Source organism: Amblyraja radiata, chromosome 7 (assembly GCF_010909765.2).
Source record: "Amblyraja radiata isolate CabotCenter1 chromosome 7, sAmbRad1.1.pri, whole genome shotgun sequence".
Lineage (NCBI taxonomy): Eukaryota > Metazoa > Chordata > Chondrichthyes > Rajiformes > Rajidae > Amblyraja > Amblyraja radiata.
In genome coordinates this window covers 75,981,264-75,997,616 of record NC_045962.1, presented here as the reverse complement: position 1 = coordinate 75,997,616, position 16,353 = coordinate 75,981,264, and the positions used below count along the sequence as shown (strand labels likewise).

Genomic DNA, 16,353 nt, shown 5'->3' with positions numbered 1-16,353 from the left:
CGCGCGCCGCCTCCCGCCGGACAAGCTTCGCATTGCCCGCAATGAATTCCAATTGATGGAAGACATGGGTATTGTGCGGTGGTCCAATAGCCCTTGGGCTTCCCCGCTCCATATGGTTCCCAAAGCGTCCGGGGGTTGGAGGCCTTGTGGTTATTACAGGCGGCTTAACGCGGTAACCACGGCAGACCGGTACCCGGTGCCCGATATTCAGAATTTTTCGGCGCTCCTTCTATTCGAAGGTCGACCTGGTTCGGGGTTATAACCACATCCCTGTCCACCCCGACGATGTCCCCAAGACAGCCACCATCGAATGGCTCCGGATGTCATTCAGCCTAAAGAACGCATTCCAGCTGCTTATGGACTAGGTCTGGTGGGGTTTACCTTTCGTCTTCATTTATTTAGACGATATCCTGGTGGACAGCAGTTCGCAGGCGGAACACGTTAGTCACCTTCGCGTTTTGTTCGAGCGATTAGGTGAGCACGGTTTGGTGATTAACCCTGCAAAGTGCCAGTTCGGCTTGCGCTCCATCTCCTTCTTTGGACACTGGGTTACCCCTCAAGGCGCCGTGCCGCTGCCTGAGAAGGTCGATGCCATTCGCCAATTCCATCGGCCGCTCACTGTCAAGGGCCTTCAGGAGTTTATTGGGATGGTAAATTTTTACCACCGGTTTGTGCCATCGGCAGCCGCTGTCATGCGCCCACTATTCCAGTGCCTCGCGGGTAAGTCGCGGGACCTGGTAGGGTCGGACAGGGCCGGCATGGCGTTTGAAGGTTCTAAAGCTGCACTGGCCAATGCCACCATGTTGGTGCATCCGAGGGCATCCGCTCCCACTGCGCTCACGGTCGACGCCTCAGACGTCGCGGTGGGCGCTGTCCTGGAGCAGCAGGTCGGTGACCGCTGGCAGCCGCTGGCCTTTTTTCATTCAGCAGCTTCGGCCTCCGGAGTGTAAGTACAGTGCATTCGACAGGGAACTCCTCGCGTTCTATCTAGCGATCAGGCATTTCCATTACTTCCTCGAGGGCCGCGCTTTCACTGCTTTCACGGACTACAAACCGCTTACTTTCAGGTTGAGCAAGATCTCTGACCCGTGGTCCGCTAGGCAGCAGCGGCACCTTGCCTACTTATCCGAGTTCACGACTGACATCCGGCATGTAGCGGGGAAGCTTAATGTCGTGGTCGACACGTTGTCCCGTTCGGCCATCACCATCGGTTTCGGCTCTGGACCTCGGAGTCTGGGCTGGCAGCGGCCCAGCGGGCTGATACTAGCATGGCGAGTTATCACACCGCTGATTCGGGCCTTGAGCTGGCCGAGGTGCCTTGTGGCGTGGCTGGTGTGAAGGCCCTCTGTGATGTCTCCACGGGTAGAGCCCGCCCGGTTATCTCCACCAGTTGGACACGACGGATTGAACTCCGATTGAACCAGTTGGACTTCACTGTGCCTGATGGTCGGTTCCTGCACATTCATGTAGACCTTGTCGGTCCCTTACCATGTTCGCACGGTGCCACGTACTTGCTTACTATAGTGGACAGGTTCACTAGGTGGCCCGAGGCTATCCCGTTATCAGATACCTCCGCGGTGACTTGCGCTCGGGCTATCGTGTCCAACTGGATAGCTCGTTTCGGGGTGCCGTCTGACATCACCACAGACCGTAGAGCTCAGTTTACCTCGTCGCTGTGGTCCAGCTTAGCGTAGCTATACGGTGCCCGCCTACACCAGACGACCGCTTATCACCCGGAGGCGAATGGGTCGGTCGAGCGGTTCCACAGACACCTTAAGTCGGCGTTGAAGGCCCGGCTCACCGGCTCCGATTGGGTTGACCTGTTGCCCTGGATCCTCCTGGGCATCAGAACTACGCCGAAGGAGGACCTGGACACCTCCTTGGCTGAGCTCGTCTATGGCTCGGTTTTGTGGGTACCAGGGGATTTCCTGCCCGCCACCCGTGGTCAGGAGGTTTCGGCTTCGGCGGTGCTAGCCGACCTTCGTGAGCGGGTGTGCGCGTTAGTCCCTGTCCCTACCTCCAGGCATGGGTCAGGCCTGTGCCGGTGTCATTACAGGATTGTGCTTATGCTTTCCTTTGTAGGGACGCTCACCATTCGCCGATGCAGCGGGTTTATGAGCAGCCCTATAGGGTGCTGAAGACTGTAGTCGCCACGTTCACGTTGGACGTGAGCGGCCGGGAGGAGTTCGTCTCCGTCGGCCGCCTCAAGCCTGCGCACATGGACGAGGACAGTCCTGTGGTTGTGGCCACACCACGGCGTAGAGGTCGTCCGCCGGCCATTCGGTTGTCTCCTGCCCCTGTTGTTCCCGGCCCTGTTTCGCCGGTCCCCATTGTTACACAGCCCCTTGTTCACGTTTTCCGCGTCCTTCCGGTTCTGTTCTGCCGGTCCCTGTTGTTACGCCTGTCCCGCATTTGAGGACTACGCGTTCAGGCCGTACCGTTCGGCTCCGTACTTCGGTTTCTGGGGGGGTACCCACAAAACCCTGCGATCGGAAGCCGCGCGCACATGACTCTGGGAGGGGGTCGGGTTTTCACGCAGTTTCTGGGCTCTGCCCGCCAGTCGTTTGAGGACCACTGTTGTGGTCAGTTGTGTTGTACGACTCGTAGTGTCGGAGAATTGTGATTGTGAATAAATCCTTTTCAAAACCACCGATTGTCATTTTGCATCCACTAAAATATATGTGTGTGTGTGTGTATATATATATATATATATATAAATATATAAATAAAAACAAATATATGTGTAGGAAGGAAGTGCAGATGCTGGCTTCAACCGAAGATAGACACAAAAAGCTGCAGTAACTCAACGGGACAGGCAGCATCTCTGGAGAGCAGGAATGGGTGACGCTTTGGGTCGAGACTCAATATATGTACAGTGTATATGTACACTGAACTTTTTCACATTTATTATATTGTTTACAGCATACTATGTTTACACATTCTGTTGTGCTGCTGCAAGTGTGAATGTCATTGTTTTATCTGGGGCATATGACAACAAAATGAAGTCCAGAACAAGGGGTCACAGTTTAAGGATAAGGGGGGAAATCTTTTAGGACTGAGATGAGAAAAACATTTTTCACACAGAGAGTGGTGAATCTCTGGAATTCTCTGCCACAGAAGGTAGTTGAGGCCAGTTCATTGGCTATATTTAAGAGGGAGTTAGATGTGGCCCTTGTTGGCTAACGGAATCAGGGGGTATGGAGAGAAGGCAGGTACAGGATACTGAGTTGGATGATCAGCCATGATCATATTGAATGGCGGTGCAGGCTCGAAGGGCCGAATGGCCTACTCCTGCACCTATTTTCTATGTACACTGAACTTTTTCTCGTTTATTATATTGTTTACAGCATACTATGTTTACACATTCTGTTGTGTTGCTGCAAGTGTGAATGTCTGTATCCCAGATCCCATCTCCCATATCTGGGATCCCAGATCCCAGATCCCATATATCTGGGACATATGACAACAAAACACTCTTATTCCAGCATCTGCAGTTCCTTTTTGAACACTCTTGAATTTGGCTGCTCATGATTGACACTGGGAGGTTGGGGGGCGGGACCTTTCTGCTGCACCGCCCCCCTCCCCCTCCCTCTTCCTCCCCCTCCCTCTTCCAGGGCAGGGCGGACTGTTTTTGGATGCGCACCGTCACTTCCTGTCCCCGACGGCGGGCGCAGCCCCACGGAGTGAAGGAGCGGCTGAAGAGAGCTCTTGCCGCATTCATGGTCTGCCCGCACATAGCTTCCACTCCGTGAGTAGCCGCGCTCCTCGCCCCCGCTTCCCGTGCGACGGCCGGGTTTGGCGCCGGTTCGGGGATTCAAATTCAAGGGACATCTTGGTTTTACACTTGACAGTTGAGGGGAGAAGAGGGGGGAAATAAAAATTGGCGACCTCTCGACCGAACTTGATGGGCTTGAGCGTTGATTGACGGCCCGCCCGGCCAATGAGGGGTCGGGGGCGGCCCTCTGGTCGGGGCGGTTGGCCAATAGGCGCGGCCGGTGGGCGGGACCGCGTTGGTAAGCAGGGTTGGTTGCGGCGCTCCCTTTCTTTCAAGGAGCTCTTCCTTCCAAAGCTCAAAGAGCAGTCTGTAGATAGGGCCATTTCTGCAGCTCCACAACATGCATTTCCTTCACTAATTAATTGTACATTTCTCTATACCTGCATAAAGTTGACAGCACGCCTGCGTGCAAAAGAAACGGAAAGATACTGGAAAGTTTCGCTCCTTTAAATGAATGGTACATCATTCACATTGACTTTGACCTTTTTAAAAACTATATTTGCAGCATTCATATCAGTTTTGTTTGGCCCCAGTGCGTATTTGTTTTCCATGTAAATTCGTCACCAGGCTGGCTTATCATTAAATGAGGCAGGTAATTGCTTTTGTGTCAAGTTGTGATGTGGATAGATGCAAAATCCATAAGAATATAATGACATTTTTATGGAAATGTGCCATGTAATGTATCTTTTTTCTTCTGTATTTCACACCCTTGATCCTATGTGCTTCAGCTTAAAACATACTTATTGCTACCTTGAACCCTGTCTGTCCATTTGGCGAGGGTGTGCCCATATGTGTTTGTTAAGTGAATATAACACCATTGTGATAGGTAAATGGATCAGTAGAATTAAAAAAATGAAATGCAGGGAGGTGTGATTTGCGTAACTGAGTGATGGTGACATTTCCAAGTGTCTACCCTCCTTTTTCCAGATAAAGATTGTGGTTTTGTTGTTGCTGTTAAACAATCCCTGGCATGTTATTGCATATAAGCAGAATGCGCTGCAGCTAATATGTGATTGTGGTGAAAGGGGGTGGGTACCTAAATTCAGTCAGACTACTTTGCCTTGAATGGCATGGACGGTTTTGCTATCATTCAAGGTGTAATCACTTTGTTTATAATGAAAGAAGGCATTTATGGATTGTGGACCTTGATCATTCATTTTGACTCGAGACACTAAAACTGCAGACACTTGAATCTGGAGCAACAAACTATCTGCTGTAAGATAGACACAAAAAGCTTGAGTAACTCAGCGGGGCTGAAGAAGGGTCTCGACCAAAAATGTCACCCAATTCCTTCTCTCCAGAGATGCTGCCTTCCCTGCTGAGTTACTCTAGCTTTTAGTGTTTATCTTCAGTTTAAACCAGCATCTGCAGTTCCTTGTTCAAAAGGGAACTGCAGATGCTGGAATATCGAAGGTACACAAAATTGCTGGGGAAACTCAGCGGGTGCAGCAGCATCTATGGAGCGAAGGAAATAGGCGACGTTTCGGGCCGAAACCCTTCTTCAGACTGCAGTTCCTTCCTGCACATCTGCTGTAGAAACTGAGTTGAATAACATGAGTGGATTGGGTGCAGGGTGGTGGGACGAAAAGAGTCAAACTATCTACTGACATTTATTTTAAACGCATTGACGACACCTCTTCCCACTCTTTCTTCTAAGGATGCTATCCCTTTCACTCAGTTTATCTAACTCTGCCACATCTGCTCCCAAGGTCAGTCTTCTGTTCCAGAAATGTCCTTTTTCAGGAAATGTGTTTTCTCTCCTCTGGTTGATGGTGCCCTCTTTTGAATTTTCTCAAGCTTCAGCCCTCTTCTCCCCTCAGAACAAAGAGTTCCTCTAGCACTTGACATTCACTCTACAGACCCCCACATCCAGCACACCATTCTTTATTATTTTCTCAACATCCATTTTTGTACCCCCTTCACCCCTCTTTCTGGTCCCATGCACCCACTACCCACAGATGTTACCAATTGATTTCCTTATTTCCTCTCCATTCCCATCTAGATTTAGTTCTTGCTGTCCTTTGCCTCTTCCCTTATGGTTCCAAGTATCACCTTGCAGATCAGATATCAGCACACAGCCTTTGTGTTGCATTTTGTCAACTTCCTAGCTTTCTCCACCTTCTCACTTCCCCCTCCTCCCATCTGGCTTTATCTGCCTGCCACTTCGAACCATTCGCTCCCATGGCTCCATCTGTCCAATTTTGTTTGCTACTCCCACAGTTCAGCAATCACCTGCCGGCTGCCTCTACTTTCATGCATGCTATCTTCCCTCGCCCTCGGTCCTGATGCAGGGTTTTGACCAGAAACAAATCCTCCCCTTTCTTCCCCCCCCCCCCCCCCCCATCGAGGATGCAAGGATGCTGCTCAACCTGCTGAGTTTGAGTCAAAAGGCCTTAATTGTAATATGTACTGAAAATGGATCAATGAAATTCTTAATTGCAGTAACATAACGGGTCTGCAAACAGTACTCATGGTTAATGTAGTAAAAAAAGTTCAATAATTTTTAGAAATATATTAGTGCAAAAGAAAAGCCCAAATTCCCTAGTGCAATTGAGACAAATCGTAGCTTAGTTGGTGCTTGTTCCTCTAGCTATGTTGAATGTCATTCATTTAAATTCTTTGCAAAATGTGCAATAAAAAATAATTGTCTTAGTAAACCAAATCTGTGGTTAATTTGAAAGTGGTAGAATCATGTGTGCTCTGCTTTTCATCACACTTCACAATTTCCATCAAATTTAGTTGCTATTTTGTATTCTTTTGACTACCTTTCAAAGAAAGCTTGCTTTTTAACATGCCATGGAATGATTCAAACTAAAGTTTTTTTTCCAACTAAATTGACAGGACCCTATCACGTACAGTTATTCAGTGTTTCCTAAGTTGTGTTTGATCTTTCTAGTGATTCATTTTAATTTTGTCCTTGTTTTCAGTGAATTGATTTAACTAAATTGTAGTGTTAGTGGAGAAACCACCTTTAGAACTGTGCTCGTGACATGAAATTGAGGGGAAATGGCCCACGGTGTTCCCATGCTTGATTGATATGCCTTCACTTGGAATTGCAAACATATAAACAAAAGGCAAGGGAAGAGGCACACTTGGATGTCTATGTAAGGTTACAAATGCTCGCAATTTTGGAATGCCTGATATCTGGAACTGTACTTCAGCATGGCATGGAGAGGATTTTCTTGAAATGAATATTGAAGGGATGAAAAAGGGAATTGAGAATGTTGGTATTGGTTTATTGTTGTGTACTGTGGTGCAGTTTAAAAACTTTTGATTTGTACACTATCCAGGCAAATCATCCAAACATTGCATTCAAAACATGCAGAATATAATGTTATAGCTATAGAGGAAGTGTAGATTAAACAAAAAGTGCAATGGTTGCAACAAGGTAGATTCAGGTGTCATGAATATATCCTTTGTTTATGAGAGGGTAGACAAAAAGGCTGAAGAAACTCAGTGGGTGAGGCAGCATCTATGGAGAGAAGGAATAGGTGACGTTTCGGGTCGAGACCCTTCTTCAGAGCTCCGTTTGAGTCTGCTAACTGGAGGAGAAGCTGTCCTTGAACTTGCTGGTACGTGTTTTCAAGCTTTTGTGTCATCTGCCTGATGGGAGAGGGAATGACTGAGTGTAAGTGGTCTTTGATTATGTTGTTAGATGGCTCATCACATTGAATGTGGTGTTGCTACGTTACGAGAAATAAAATATGATGGCTGAAATTTAAGATTTGAAATAAATGATGCTGGTGATGAGCAGCAGTTCAATAAAGATTAGATTGTGAATATTGGTGTAGTCTTTTTCGGAGGTAATATATTTCTAAATAATTTGCCTGAAAATCTCTAATCTTTTGGTGGCTAGATCCAGATTTAATTTGTTTTCTCAACAAAGTATCAAACTGAACAGAAAACAACGAAGCTTTTCTCCCTTTATCCAGTTCTACTGAAAGACCTTGGACCTGAAACAATTTTGTTTCTCTTATACAGGTGTTGTCTTATCTGATCATTAATTCTAGCATTTTCAGGATTTGGTTAAACATCTTTAATTGCTTTCCATTTCTGTCCTCCTATTGTCTTTATTACTTGGTTACGAAGCTCCGAATGCACATTCGAAGTGTTGGAGTAACATAGATACATAGAAAATAGGTGCAGGAGTTGGCCCTTCGAGCCTGCACCGCCATTCAATATGATCATGGCTGATCATCCAACTCGGTATCCCGCACCTGCCGTCTCTCCATACCCCCTGATCCCTTTAGCCACAAGGGCCACATTTAACTCGGGGGGGGGGGGGGGGAGGGAAAGGGAAAGGATGGATGATGTTTTTGGGGGGGGTAAGGGAAAGGATGGATTATGTTTTGGGGGGGGGGGGGGAAGGATGGATGATGTTTTGGGTCGGGACCCATCAGTCTGAAGAAGGGTGCAGCAGCATCTATGGAGCGAAGGAAATAGGCAACGTTTCGGGCCGAAACCCTTCTTCAGTCTGATGCTGCTGCACCCGCTGAGTTTCTCCAGCTTTTGTGTACCTTCGATTTTCCAGCATCTGCAGTTCCTTCTTAAACAGTCTGAAGAAGGGTCCTGACCTGAAACGTCACCCATCATGTTTATCCAGAGATGCTGCCTAACCTCCTGAGTTACTCCAGCACTTTGTGTCTATCTTTGGTATAAACCAGCATCTGCTGTTCCTTTCTACACAGGGAGCTCTGAAAATGGCCATGGGATGTTGGTATCATAGTCTAATCTGTTATTAATACAAAGCTCAAGTAATATTTCCTGAAGGCACTTAGGAATTGTTTTTTTCCCATTGTATTTGTGCTGGGAATCCTGAGAAACTAGAAACTCCATTGCCACTCCAACTGAAATAAGCAAGCTCTGTATGGATTGGGGATGAAGCTGAATATATCTGGTTATAATAAGATTGTAAAGGCAATTTCTAAACTTTTCAATGTCCAACTTTAATTACCGTTACTACTCGGGGATGTGGTGGAGCTATAGTTTACGCACTAACAGATAGCAAAAACGAATCTTCCAGTTGGTGTTTCTCGATTAATTGTTTTTTTATTGAAGTAATACAAAACAAAGAAATAATTCATATATTTTCATTCTTACGAGCTGTTTCTTCCATGTGGCGTCTCATGAACGTGATCGTGGTAAAAACTGTTGTCCTCACCATCCCTCGAGACAAACTAAACCCTAAGTCTCTGAGTCTGCGCTAACCTCTCCAGATGTAGACACACCCCTCTACATATCAAATCCCACCCACAAGCTATGAAAACGATACAGAAATACTAACAGTAACTAACCTAAGCATAAATGGCGCCTACAAGGATGATGAGCTGAAAATTCACCTTGGATGATTTTAATAATCCATACTTAAACCAAAATTTTCCTTAATCTTCCAACATGCACATCTTTTGAGGTTTCTTTCAGCAAGCAGGAGATGCTTTTTTGAAATGTATAGTATGGTGTTTATTTTGAAGGTTTTCTTCGTCATAATGTTTTACATTTATAATCTGTATTTATTTTCTATCTGCAAAATGGGTCTGCTGGGGTATAATATTGAAATGCTGCTGAAATGCAGACATAGTTTTTTTTTCTGTAACTGATCTGACCATTGCTGTAAATGTAACATTCTCAAATGTGCTTTTGATACCAAATAATTGCAAATGGCGGATTTGTGCATTCCTACGAACAAGCCAATGATCAACCTGGTTAAAGTACTGAGGTGGACCACCATGCAGAGTTTAATTTGAACCTGATGTTTTATCAGAAACATCATATTGATTTGACCTGGAGCCAAAGGTAACTGGTTTCTATTAGGCTCTGGTAGGATATAAAAATGGAAAATGCTGGAAATGCACAGCAGGTCAGGCAGCATCTGTGGGGGAAAAACACAGTTAGCATTTCAGGATGAAGAACCAGAAATAGGACCTTTGTTCAGAAACATTATTTCCAGTGAAGTAGTCTGATCTGCTGTTTCCAGCATTTTTGTTTCTTATGTCAGGAGCAGCACAGTGGTGCAGCTGAGAGCTGCTGCCTCGCTGTGTCAGAGACCCGGGTTTGATCTTGTCCTCGTGTGCCTTCTATGAGGAGTTTGCATGTTCTATCTGACCTCGTGGGTTTCCTCCGGTGAGTTTGAAGGTTAATTGGTCTTTCTAAAACACGCACAGTGTGTAGGGGGCGGATGAGAAAGAGGGATAATGTTGAATTAGTGTGAACGGGTGATCGATCATCAGCATGAATCGGAGGGTCAAAGGGCTGATTTCCATGCTGTATCTATAAACTGAAACTAATTTCCAGTATCTGCTGCTTGTGATTTTCATGTATTGATAGAATAAGGTCTTAAGAAATAGTAGAATTCGGCTCATCATCTACTCCGCCATTCAATCATGGCTGATCAATCTCTCCCTCCTAACCCCATTCTCCTTCTCCCCATAACCTCTGACACCTGTACTAAACAAGAATCGATCTAACTCTGCCTTAAAAATATCCACTGACTTGGAAGAAATTTCTCCTCCTATCCTTCCTAAAAGAACGTCCTTTAATTCTGAGGCTATGACCTCTACTCCGAGACTATCCCACCAGTGGAAACATCCTCTCCATATTCACTCTATCCAAGCCTTTCACTATTCTGTACTTTTCAATGAGGTCCCCCCTCATTCTTCTAAAACTCCACCGAGTACAGGCCCAGTGCTGACAAACGCTCATCATAGATTGAACTACTCATTCCTAGAATCATTCTTGTAAACCTCCTCTGGACCCTCTCCAGAGGCAGCACATCCTTCCTCAGATATGATGCCCAAAATTGCTCTCTATTCCAAATGTGACCATACCAGCACCTTATAGAGCCTCAACATTACATCCTTGTATAAACACCTTGAATTGGTGTGATTTAAAAAAAATAATGTTTTCATAATTAAATGCTTAATGCTGGTATATTACAGCAAATGTTTCTGATCCATGTGATTTGTGCCTGTTATGTCAAGATGAAAACAATATTTTGAATTCTACTTTCATAGTAATTCCATAATGTCACAACATTGCAATATTGATTAATTTAACAGTTGTATGGCCAGATATTACCAAGCCATTTTACTACTATTTGTACAGACCAAATGTACAGTGCTCTCCATAATGTTTGGGACAAAGACCCCTCATTTATTTAATTGCCTCTGTACTCTACAATTTGAGATTTGTAATAGAAAAAACCCCATATGTGGTTAAGGTGCACACTCAGATTTTACAGCAGTGTTTATACATTGTCCCCCCATTTCAGGGCACCATAAAGTTTTGGACACAGCAATGTCATGTAAATGAAAATCATGCTTCGCATTTTGTGCATACCCTTTGCATGCAATGACTGCTTGAAGTCTGCGATTCATGGACATCATCAGTTGCTGGGTGTCTTCTCTGGTGATGCTTTGCCAGGCCTGTATTGCAGCCATCTTTAGCTTATGCTTGTTTTGGGGGCTAGTCCCCTTCAGTTTTCTCTTCAGCATATAAAATGCATGCTCAGATCAGGTGATTGACTTGGCCACTCAAGAATTGACCATTTTTGCTTTGAAAACTCCTTTGTTGCTTTAGCAATATGTTTGGGATCATTGTCTTGCTGCAGAATGAACTGCTGGCCAATGAGTTTTGAGGCATTTGTTTGAACTTGAGCAGATAGGATGTGTCTATGCACTTCAGAATTCATTATGCTACCACAATCAGCAGTTGTATCATCAATGAAGATAAGTGAGCCAGTACCTTCAGCCATACCTGTCTAGGCCATAACACCCCCACCACCGTGTTTCACAGATGAGGTGGTATGCTTTGGATCTTGGGCAGTTCCTTCTCTCCTTCATACCTTGCTCTTGCCATCACTCTGATAGAAGCTAATCTTCGTCTCATTCGTCCAAAAGACTTTTTTCCAGAACAGTGGTTATTCTTTTAAGTACTTCTTGGCAAACTGTATCCTGGCCATTCTATTTTTGTGGTTACCCAGTGGTTTGCATCTTGCAGTGTAGCCTCTGTATTCTGTTCATGAAGTCTTCTGCCGACAGTGGTCTTTGACAAATCCACACCCGACTTCTGAAGAGTGTTTCTGATCAGTCGGACAGGTGTTTCGGGATTTTTCTTTATTATAGAGAGAATTCTTCTGTCTTCAGCTGTGGGGGTCTTCCTTGGCCTGCCAGTCCCTTTGCACTTAGTAAGCTCACCAGTTCTTTCTTCTTAATGATGTTCCAAACAGTTGATTTTGGTAGGCTGATGTCGCTAACAGTTTTATTCTTGTTTCTCAGTCTCATAATGGCTCCTTGGACTTTCATTGGCACAACTTTGGTCCTCATGTTGATAAACAGCAATAAAAGTTTCCAAAGGTGATGGAAAAAACTGGAGGAAAGACTAGGTGCTGAGAGCTCTCATACCTGCATTAAGGAGGCAATTATACACACCTGAGCAATTACAAACACCTGTGAAGCCATGTGGCCTAAACATTATGGTGCCCTGAAATTGAGGAAGGGGAAGGGGGGGGAGAAAGGAGGAGGAGGAACTATGTGCAAACACAGCTGTAATTTCTACATGGTGAAACCAAAATGTATAAAAATTGCCTTTATTAAAATCTGCACTTTAACCACATTACAAATCTCAAATTGTGGAGTACAGAGGCAAATAAATAAATGATGGGTCTTTGTCCCGAACATTATGGAGGGCACTGTACATTTGGTCTGTACAAGAAAACAAATAGCTGAGTTAACTATTAAAACATAATGAGCTGAGATCTTTGAAGGTGAAATGTTGCAAGATTGCAATATTAGCAAGTTCTAGTACACAGTAAAACGGTGGTTAAATTACCAGGCTAATATTCATGAAGATAACATTATTGTTCTGTTGCTGAGTTATAACAAAGTCGCTGGGGAATTAAAATTTGAGTGATTAAGTGATTTTATTTTGCAATGGAGTACTAGTCAGAAATGGTGACCCCTTAATTTAAAAACGTTCAAAGAAAGAACTCTTGGGATAACATAATGAACACGGAGCTCAATAATTTCATTGCCTTCCGCTGAAAAATAAAACTAGCACCCTCTCCAAGATTCAATTAAGGATGGGGAGTTTATGCTATCTTCCCACATCCACACATCCCATGAATAAGTACTTAAAAATGTAGGACATCTGTTAAACTTGGAGTATATATAGCATCATGGACTCTGTCAGTGTCCTAGGTTTTTGCTGTAACCCCAAGCCCCCTAATTTTCTGCCAGTTAAATGCCTTTATGACAGAAGCTTTAGTTCTAAAACACTTGTACCTGCAAGAAATTAAATTGAAATGACTTAAGTTAGACACAAAATGTCGGAGTAACTCAACGAGACAGGCAGCATCTCTGGATAGAAGGAACAGATAACGTTTCGGGTCGAGACACTTCTCAGATTGAGCACTCTGTCTGTAGAAGAGTCTCAATCCGAAACGTCCCCCATTCATTCTATACAGAGATGCTGCCTGTCCAGCTGAGTTACTCCAGCATTTTGGGTCCACCTTCGGTGTAAACCAGCATCTGCAGTTCCTTCTTACACATGACTTAGAAGTTTTTGCTTTTGGTTCCTTATTTATTCCATCACTTTTTATTCTGAATTACCTGTCGATTCAGATTCTGTTCCCAGAATTGAAAGACAGTCCTGCTGCTTCACGAATTTCAGATTGAATTGATAAGTTTTCATTGTGTGATCGAGGGCATTACATATCTAAATCATGGTTCACTATATTGTGTTAGTGTGGGCAGCTTCATAAAAAGCTTAACATTTGGATACACAGATTTGGCAGACAAGTTTTAATTGCTATACTTGTACTATTAAAATGAGGCTCCTGATCAGTCTATCTTGCAGTGTATATTGTGTAGAGTTTACAATTGCCTGTGTAGGATGACTTGGGATTCAGGAATTGGTACAATGTTCTCTTTTATGAAATGCTGGCTTTTAAATGTTTAAATGATAATATTTTGATTCAATCTCTTTATGCAACCCAGAAGCAAAATAACAATGTGCCTCCTTTTTATGTGGGTGTTTTAACTATTAGTGTTGCTCATTCATTGACTGTTGTTTGGGCTGCATTGTTACACATGCCTGCAATAATTACTTACCAATGCAACATTGCTGCAGAAGTGTCCGTTTTATGAATAATAGGTAATATTTGGGTAAATATTGCATTGATGTTTGTATGTTTTATAACCATTTTCCTCAATCATTCCATTACATTTTTGAATTCCTATCAAGTTACAAGATTTAATTGTAAATAATTTGGGTTCCCTAAAGATGGAGCTATCTAAATTAGTTTTACAGATGATTTGCTTTTTTTTAAAAAATCCTTTTGCATCTGCCTATCTTTTAAAGATTGCTGGAAAATGAAAGAAACATGGTTGTTCAGGCAGTATATGTATAAAAACAAAACAAACAGTTAATATTTCGGATTGAAGAATTTGTCAGAATTCCACACCTTTTGACACTTCAATAATGCTTAATATTCAGAGGATCATCAGTCCAAGATTCTCATGGAAATCCTTTAGCTAGCTTTAACACTATAGTAATTGTTAAATGTGCCAAGTTCATATACAAAAGCAATATTGTTGCACCTATGAGTAGCTATAATCATAGTCTTGTTTTTGCTTAATATTTTGTCTTGGCGGGGGAGGGAATCTTCTGCCCCATTCTAAACCTAACTTTTTTTTGTCATCAGTTTTAACATAGAAACATAGAAAGTAGGTGCGAGAGTAGACCACCAGGTCCGTCGAGCCCGCACCGCCATTCGCTCATGGCTGAACACTAAACAGACACACTTACCCACAAACAGTAGACACAAGACACAGAACACAAAACACTACCCTCCCCTTTATACCGCTATCACCCCTCTCCACCCCAAGAACCGCGTTATCTTTATCAAAACCGATTAACTTGAAAATACAGCCGAGCAATGTGCAGGATACTTTGTGCCGATTTTGAACTGGCTCTTTCTGCAATGTTTAGAAACTAATGGATATTACTATTTTAATCAAATTTTGCCACTGTTCAGATTATTTAAATAAACCATTTATGAGCAACAACATTTCTCCATAACATCTGGTACACAGCTTAAGAGCTGGGCTGGGGAGTTAGTCACTATGATGGCCGGAAATATCGCAGATCGGAATTTAAGGCAAGCTTTTCTTTTGAGCATAAAGGTGTGGATAGAGAAAGTTGTTTTTAAATATTTCCATAGTAGAAGTGCATACAATTCACTTAGCTTATTGAGCATGTCATTGAATACAAGAGAAAGATGGTCATGCTTGGTCAGAGCTGACTGCATAGAGGGGGAGGGGAGGAGGAGCTGGGGGAACAGGACATAAATATTCACCTAAAGGATTGCCTGGGCAGGAGAATATATTATTTGGAGTAGCTAGTTTGGAAATGAAGTAGATGGGAGGAGATTTGAATGAGTGAATAAAAGCTTGAAGCCCAGGATGGACCTTTTACCCGTGCAGAGATATTGATAAGATAGAGAGAGGGAGAGTGTGTCATTCAACCAATTACTTTAAAGCAAACTGCATTCGGTGATGTGTATGTGCTCAAAAATGTGTAGCAGCTTGTGGCTCAAGAGCCCACCATTCAATACTCAATGTTAATACTGCTAATACTGCTAAAACACTGCATTGGCTAATCCTACTGCTTGGTTCATAGCCTTTTAGGTCTCAGCCCTTCAGTTGTTAACCACCTGCTCTTAGTGATAGCAATGCTATTTCACATTGTCTACCCCCAGCATGGCTGGTGGCCATCATTGACCAAGAGGAACCAGAAAACCAACTGAAGCAGTTGCAGTCTGAAGCAGGGACGAAAAGAGGTCAGAAACTGAATGACACCTGATGCCCCTAGCCTTCCACCATTAAGGCATAAACAGAGGCTTGATGGAATACTTTTCCTTTATCTCGGAAAGTGCTCCAATAATTTTCTCAGGAAGCTGGATGCCATCCAGGCCAAAGCAAACTAGTGCTAACAAATAGATAATGCTGGAAAACTGTGCAGGTTAGACCATGCATGTGGAAAGAGAAACTCATCAGAATTTGATTGGTATTCTTCTGTGTATTATCCATCCTACTGACCCATAATGGCTGCAGTGTGTACCGACTACAAAATGCTATAGTTGTCTAGTGTACTCCCTACTGGACAGCATCACTGTACTATCCCATAGTAGAGTTATCCCATATAGTAGAGCTGCTGCTTTTTAGCTCCAGCAATCCAGGTTCAATCCTCGCCTCTGGTGCTTGCTGTGTGGAGTTTTTTTTTTAAACATGCCGGCTAGTAGGTTAAGTCACTTGTGTAAATTGTCACCACTGTGTATGTGAGTGGTAGAACATGTGGCATGGGTCGGTGGGTTTGGTGAAAATGTGGGGAGAATAAAATAACATTAGTGTAAATGGGTGCTTGAAGGTGGACCTAAGGGAATGTCTGTGCTATACGAGTCTGAGTGTGATTCCTAGCTGCAACACCTCAACGATCAGGATAGTAGGCAGATTTCCCTCAGCATTGCATGATATTCTGACTTGGAAACGTACATTCACCTCATTCTGGTAAACCTCTTATGC

The 16,353-nt window shown here is 43.9% G+C and overlaps 1 protein-coding gene across 2 annotated transcripts in view; it reads left to right on the top strand.

Annotated features, from left to right (window-relative positions):
* The first annotated feature begins 3,639 nt into the window (after window positions 1-3,639).
* ralb (RAS like proto-oncogene B) overlaps window positions 3,640-16,353 on the top strand; it is a 65,483-nt gene continuing 52,769 nt past the window's right edge. The window contains exon 1 of one of the 2 annotated variants that reach the window (XM_033024830.1): window positions 3,640-3,748. The gene's annotated coding sequence lies outside the window, so the exon portion shown is untranslated. The remainder of the gene's footprint in view (window positions 3,749-16,353) is intronic. The other variant, XM_033024831.1, reaches the window with a different exon arrangement.